This window comes from Calonectris borealis, chromosome 14 (genome assembly GCF_964195595.1).
Source record: "Calonectris borealis chromosome 14, bCalBor7.hap1.2, whole genome shotgun sequence".
Lineage (NCBI taxonomy): Eukaryota > Metazoa > Chordata > Aves > Procellariiformes > Procellariidae > Calonectris > Calonectris borealis.
This window is the reverse complement of record NC_134325.1, coordinates 22023564-22031151: the sequence shown is the minus strand read 5'-3', so window position 1 is coordinate 22031151 and position 7588 is coordinate 22023564. Positions and strand designations below refer to the sequence as shown.

Below are 7588 nucleotides of genomic sequence, written 5' to 3'. Positions count from 1 at the left end.
AGTCGGTCTCTATGGTCCGGAAGTCCTCCGGCGGTCCTCTATGGTCCGGAAGTCGGTCTCTATGGTCCGGAAGTCCTCCGGCTGTCCTCTATGGTCCGGAAGTCGGTCTCTATGGTCCGGAAGTCCTCCGGCTGTCCTCTATAGTGCCGACATTCGTCTCTATGGTCCGGAAGTCCTCCGGCTGTCCTCTATAGTGCCGACGTTCCTCTCTATGGTCCGCGAAGTCCTCCGACTATACTCTATGCGTCTTGCTGTTGCTCTCTATGGTCCCGAAGTCCTCCAGATGCATGCAGTGGTAGCTTTTTTTTCCCCCCAGAAGGTGCATTCTATTTGTGTGCCTTTGTGTGTTGTGGGAAAAAAAAATTTTGCATCTTATTTGCTGCTTATTCTGCATGATAACTAATTAATTAGCATTCTAAGTCAGAGTAATGAATGGTTACCATGATCTTTGGAGTTTTTTGATTATTCAAATCAGAGATTACTCCCACTTGGAATACTAATAATTGATAGACATGGTATAAGAAACAATTAATAATAATACATCTGGTGCAGCAGTAGAAAGTGGCACATGCCCTGGGAGTAATTTTTTAGAAATACTATTATTTTGTAATATATTTGTGTTTGTTACTCCCAGGAAGCATGCCATTTTCTACTGCTGCTATTTTCATTTTAAATAGCAAACACACAAAAAAACCCTACACAAGCCCAAACACCAAGACTGATGTGCACAAAAAAACCCACAACCCCTAAAGACCAATACCAACATGCATACAAAAAAAAACACACACAACCACCAAAGACCAAGACTGATGCACACAATAAAACCAAAACCCCCAAAGACCAAGACCAACACTAAATGCATGCAAAAAAAGAAAACCACAACCCCTAAAGACCAATAGAGATAACTCCCTCCTCTAACCACACATGAAACAAAAAAAAAAAAACACACAAAAACAAAAAGAGAGACACAACAAAATCAAAGACAAAACTACATCAATGACAAAAACCAGAGAGACAACCAAATCATGAGACATCGGACAGATACACAAAAAAACCCTACAGACAGAAAAAAAACCAAAAACAGACAAAAAAAAAACCACAGGAGACAAAACAGATCAAAGAAAACTTTATTTAAACTTTATTGCAATCACTTTCTTTTAAGATACCTTAGAACCCTATTAAGGAGTTTTTTAACTACTATAATTAGCTCTTGCTGCAATTAAGGTAATTAAACACAGCCATATTAGCATTCCATCTTTACTGCCTAGTTTGATATTTTCCTTATGATACTACTCAGACACAATTCATGCCTGCTAGTGTCCCATTAACATCAGTGGTTCAATTGGACATCATTTATGCCCAAGTAGTATTCTACATTTCTTCAAAACTACTCAAAGTAATTACAAAACCTTTACACAATTACAGATAGTTTAAATATACTTAGGAGCCGGTAATGCACATGCTTTCTTTTAACCTGTCAAGAGCTACATTTATCTATAGGTAATGACAACTCTCCCTCTAATGACTAATTCTCACTTAAATTATCACATACAAACATTATTGCCACAATAGTCCTCAAGCAAGAGCTGTCAATACCTATAACAATTCTCCACCACAGCACCCTCCAATTGGCAATCTTTAACCATAGGTATTAACAACACCCACTTAGTTTTGTACTTTCATTTGTTATTTCAGTTTTTACTGCGATTCCAATAGGGATACATTACTGCCTGTTATTTTTTTTTTACTAATTTTTATGTTTAAATTGGTCCATTGCTATTTCCAGTAAGTTTTCCCATATCATTTTTTACATTTTAATTCTACAATATACTTTTACTAGAGACAAAAATTACTCTCAAGTTGATCAAATACTTCCTACAAATTACATTTAATCACTTCTCACTCATTATTTTTGAAAATGCATTTGACCTCAAAAATTCATCATTACCTTTAGAGTCAGCGCAAGTATTTAGTACCTGTGATTCTCTAGCTAGTAGTCTTTTCCACGTTTCTCCCTCCCACTACATTCTCAGTCTATTGCTTTATATTTCTAAGTTTGCCTCTTCGAGGTGACATCATCTCCACAATTTGTATTCCTAGGCAGAAAGTGACCCCGCTCTACTCATCTCAATGGGCCCCCTACTTCCATGCCTGCACACAAAAACAAAAAAAATCATAAAGCGTCATTACATTAGAAACTACAAAGCCCCTCAAAAGAATTTACAATCCTAACACTAAACAATAAAGTTTAGCCCACCTGCTTCACAAGCTGGTCCTCTTCAACACTGATTCCCCACACCCTTCAACTGCATGATCATCAATCATCTTCCCATGACCATTCCCTACACAACATACAATGACAGGCAAATGCCACATTCCAGGACAGCGCTCCCCAGGACTGGTGTTCCCAGAGGCCTAGAAAAACCATCCTCCTTGCAAAAACTTCAGCCCAAGCCCAACCTCCACCCAAACATTGGCAATGAACTCCCTTACAGTGTTTCTGGGATCAGGGTGGGGGGAGAATACAGCACACACACCCAACACACACACCCCCAGCCGGGGGGGGGGGAAATCCCCTGTCTAGGTTTTATTATATTTTTTTGTAACTCTCTGAACAAAAAAAAAAATCTCAACTCCACACACAACCTGCAGAGAAACATAAAAAAACACCACATAATCAAACAAGGTTTATACATTCAAAACACACCACTCATTCAGCCACCACACAAGCTACCCCTCACTCTCGCCGATCCATTCTGCGACCAGCCTGCCACAACGGGACATCACCCCATGTCTGCGCTGCTCACCGGGAACAGCATTCCCAGAGGCCTCAAAAATCACCCTGCCTGCAAAAACCCCGGCCCAAGCCTGACCTCTGCCCAAACGTTGGCGATGAACATCACCTCGCAGAGTGGCCGGGACCAAGGGAAAAAACTCAGCCAGGGGGAAAAAAAAGAAATCCCCCAGCTGGGGTTTTTTTTATTATAATTAAAAAAAGTTACTCTCAACATTAAATACAACCTGCAATAAAAAACTTCACACATACAAGGTTAGGCACATTCAAAAACTAACACTCATTCAACAACCACTTGCTCCAACCCCTCACTCATAACACCATTGTTTCACCACCCACCTGCCACGATGTCATATTGCCCCCATTCTAGACCCATCCCTGGAACTGTCTCACCACACACCTCAAAGCAACGTTGCCATTCCGTGTGACTCCAAAGTTTCAGCCTTCTTAAGAGCAAGCCAGGGAAGATGCTTCACTACATTCACCGGGCCTGCTCCTTCTTCACTTTGATTTTTCTTCACTTCGATTTGGACACTCTGGCAAGACACGCTTGAGAATTTTCTCCAGGGATCCAAATCATCCTGGGGCACCTGCAAAAAACTACAAAAGGGACTATACACCCTGGTTAGCAATACCTACTGGCTATACAAAAAACCAGCCCAGACAACCTCCACCCAAACAGACTGTGCTAATCAAACCATGTAAAGCAAGTCACCTAGATGCTGACCAATAGCTTGAGAAGACTAAAAGCCTGTCTTGTTTTTGCATATGCCTTCTAACTGCAGATGGAAAAAAAACACACCAGATATTAAGCCCCACATAGACAAGTTAAGGCAAATTCAAGTTTCAACCCACTCGACTACCTTGCAAACTGCCACTCCCAAAAGGCCAGAGCACAGCCTCTAGCACCCACAAAACACAATGAAAGTAACTGTGGCAGCTCTCTAGAGCTACTTGCCCAGAGATGGACTGTACAGCCTTTGCTTAAAGAATCTGGCCAGATCAACATATAACCATATAAAGCTATGCTTCCCCTGTCTTTAATATTGCTACACTCCCAGGCAGCACAGCTTCAACCCTAACACGCAGACAGAGACCACACGCAGACGCCACAAACAATGTGACCATGAGACACGAGAAAACCACAAGCGAGAATGACTCCCGTAGGGAAAACGCCTCCAGCACAGAAGCCCTACAGTGCCACAATGGCACAAATGCTCTATAGCACCCCTGGGAAAGAGAGGCAACTGCCATGGCCCGTGAGAGAAAACTACCATCAAACCCAGAACGATGGATGCGTGAGAAGCCAGGCTTTAGGACCATTAAGGACACAGGGGTGAAACCTCTAAAGGCAACTGTGGAAACAGAACTCCTGAGAGCAGAGCTGCTGGCACCACCTGGCTCGCCACCGCAAGAGATGACCCCTCAGAAACATCTACGATGCAACGCTTACCAGGCATGTCCATGCTTGAAGCTACAATAGCAAGCTAAGAAGGGCTCAACAGGCACTATGCTAATGAGGCAATGCATTTGAGACCATCAGGAGGGCTACTGAGGTGCCTGCTGATCATGAAGAGCTATGGAGACCTCAAGACCTGAGAAAGCTATTGTATAAGACACAGAAGAGAGTCTACAGAAACTACACAACACCACAGACACAGGCTGGAACTGCCGAGCCCGGCACACGCTAGCATCATGCTAAAGAATAACCCACTCCCTTTACACCTTCCCAAAAGGGACTGTTCCTGGACAGTCCTCTCCCCTACTCTAACTTCATAACACATTCCTGCAATTCCCAACCTTGTTCCCTCAACTTAGTTTTCAGAAGGCCAGGGATCTGAATCCATCCTAAAAACAAAAAACCACAAAACCCAAAACACTAACTGGGATGTTGCTGCACTCACCCAGTTCCTCTTTATCTGCAAAAAAAACAAACCACTACACCCACACCAAAAAAAAAACCAAACCACAAAACAGTGCTGGTATTCAGCATCACACTAGCCTCCTCCTCAAAAGCACCATAGTGCTCTCCACACTGATTCCAAAGTCAGATGCTGCAACTGTCACTTGTGGCACCCAAGATGTCAAGAGACACAAAGTTACCATTGCGCTTGGGAGAAATCACCAGCCCCACGCTCCTCCTCTCTACTACCCCAGCTCACCTCAAATGCTCATCCAATTCAAAAGGCAGCCAGCACAGCTCCCGCAAAACCAAAAGATAAATGGTTAACCAAGATGTCATTTAATACTTAGCTATTAAATGGAGACTCAGCCAACAACCTCCTCACCTTCCCGGACCGCTCCTCAGTGGGCAGCTACACCCCTCTGAGGCTACCTGCAGCGTGTGGAAAAACCCAAGCTAAAAGCACAGTCTGCCTGCAGCAATTCTCATCTCCCCCTCTTTTACCTTGGCCTTTACCTGCGCATCCAGCCTCCGTCATTTGGGGCTGCTGCGTTGAAGCTTGTGTACCACTTGGGAAGCCCAAACAACAGGTAATGCTTATAACTTCACTGACAATACACCACCTGAAAAATAACTGCTACTTCAGCCCACTAGTCATTGCTCACCTTGCCCAAGTCAACTCCGGTGCCCATATCCCACTTGTCTCTCTGGGAAAAAAAAACCCACAACATTATGCAGTCGTATAGCCGACAAGACTCACCTTCCCTCCAACACCACAGGCTGACCCACTTTAATCACAGAATACCAAGTTGCAAGGGACCTCAAGGATTATCTGGTCCAACCTTTCTTGGCAAAAACACAGTCTAGACAAAATGGCCCAGCACCCTGTCTGGCCAAATCTTACAAGTGTCCGATGTTGAGGAATCTGCCGCTTCCCTGGGGATATTATCCCAATGGCTGATTCTTCTTATTGTGAAAAGTTTTCCTCTTGTGTCCAATTAGAATCTCCCCAAGAGTAACTTGCACCCATTACCCCTCATCTTTTTTATGTGACTCCTTGTAAAAGGGGAGTCTCCATCATCTTTGTAACCACAATTTACCTACTGGAACATGGTGATGAGGTCTCCCCTAAGCCTTCTTTTCTCAAGGGTACACAAACACAGTTCTCTCAGCTTTTCCTCATGCATCAGGGTTCCCAGTCTTTTGATCATCTTTGTGGCCCTTCTCTGGGCCCTCTCCAGCCTGTTCACATCTTTTTTTGTAGAGTGGGGACCAACACCTAACACAGTATTCTAGGTGTGACCTGGCAAGCGCTGAGTAGAGTGGGATGACGACTTCTATATCTCTGCTGGCAATACCCTTGTTGATGCAATCCAACATGATGTTGGCCTTCTTTGCTGCAGCAGCATGCGGTTTGCTCAGATTGAGCTTGTTCTGCACCAGGACCCCCGGGTCCCTTTGCCACAGCTGCTCCCCAGCTGGATAGATCCCAGCCTGTACTGCACTCCTGGATATGTTTTCCCAGGTGCAAGACCTAACTTTTGACTTCATTGAACTTCATAAGGTTCTCATTAGCCCATTCTTCCAGCCTATCCAGCAGGTCTTCCTGCAGAGTGGCTCTCTCATCCAAAGTGTCCGCTTCCCCACTCAGTTTGGTATCACATCAAGCTTCATCAGGGTACACTCGATCCCATCATCCACATCACTTATGAAGATATTTAACAGTGCTGGGCCCAATATCAATCCCTGGGGGGACCCCACTTGCGACAGGTTGCCCATTTGAAAAGGAGCTATTTACAACCACCCTCTGGGGGTAGCCTGTCAGCAAGTTCTCCACCCACTGAACAGCTTCTCTAGACTAACGCATCAGTTTCTCTAGGAGGGGGCTGTGGGAAATCATATCAAAAGCCTTGCAGAAATCCAGGTAGACCATGTCCACCGCTCGCCCCACATCAACCAAGCAGGTTACTTTGTCATAGAAGGCGATCAGGTTTGTCATGCATGATTTACCCTTGGTGAATCCATGCTGGCTCTTCCCAATCATGTGCTTCATTTGACTTGTGATATCACACAGGAAGATTCATTGCACAGCTTTCCCAGGGACTTAAGTATGACTGATGGGCCTACAATTTCCTGGATGCTCCTTTATGCCCTTCTTGTAGATAGGGTGACATTAGCCTTCTTCCAGTCTTCTGGGACATCACCCAATCTCCACAACTTCTCAAACATTATGGAAAGCAACCTTACCACAACCTTCTTACGGTGCTACACTTGCCTCCTCTGTCATTCTTTGGTGCGTGGCTCATCCCTATGCATCTGCAAAAAAAATAATATCAAACAAGCCACTCAGTTGCAGAGCAATAGCTTAACAATTCCAGAAGTCTTCTTTCCATTTAAGAATCAATCTGCTTCAACAGACCTGATCAGCCCCTCCCACACAGCTCTGCTCCTCCCCATAAAACACCATTGAAAGAGCTGTCCACACAACCTGCTGATGGCTACTCAATCTGAGATGACTGTACAACTGTTGCCTCAACAGTGTAGGCACATCAACATATTAACCATACACTCTTATGGCTTATTCCACCTCCCCCTGACTCTACACCTCCAGGCAGGGCAGCTCCAAGCCACACACACACACGCACAGACCAACCCTATACAGAACCCTACAAACAACGCGCCTCAAAGAGGAGAGAAAACTCTCGGCAAGAATGATGACACCCAAACGGAAGACACCGTTCAGGCAAGAAGACGCATGGGACGATGACAGTGACGTGAGGAGGCTCTGTGGCAACCCCAGAAAGAGAGTAGAACATCATGCCCCGTGACAAGAAGATACTCTCAAAACTGAGAGGATGGATGCACAAGAAGCCTGGCCTCAAGACCTAAGA

At 44.6% G+C, this 7588-nt stretch overlaps 1 long non-coding RNA gene across 2 annotated transcripts; it reads right to left on the bottom strand.

The window, feature by feature from the left end:
• Positions 1 to 1731: 1731 nt before the first annotated feature.
• On the bottom strand, positions 1732 to 6761 carry LOC142088025 (uncharacterized). 2 transcript variants are annotated; one of them, XR_012675691.1, is made up of 3 exons: positions 6708 to 6761; positions 3195 to 3384; positions 1732 to 2151 (listed from the first exon to the last, which is right to left on the bottom strand). It is a non-coding gene; the product is annotated as an uncharacterized LOC142088025 (long non-coding RNA). The 2 variants fall into 2 exon arrangements; XR_012675692.1 differs by lacking the exon at positions 6708 to 6761 and adding an exon at positions 5798 to 5818.
• Between the last annotated feature and the right edge of the window lie 827 nt (positions 6762 to 7588).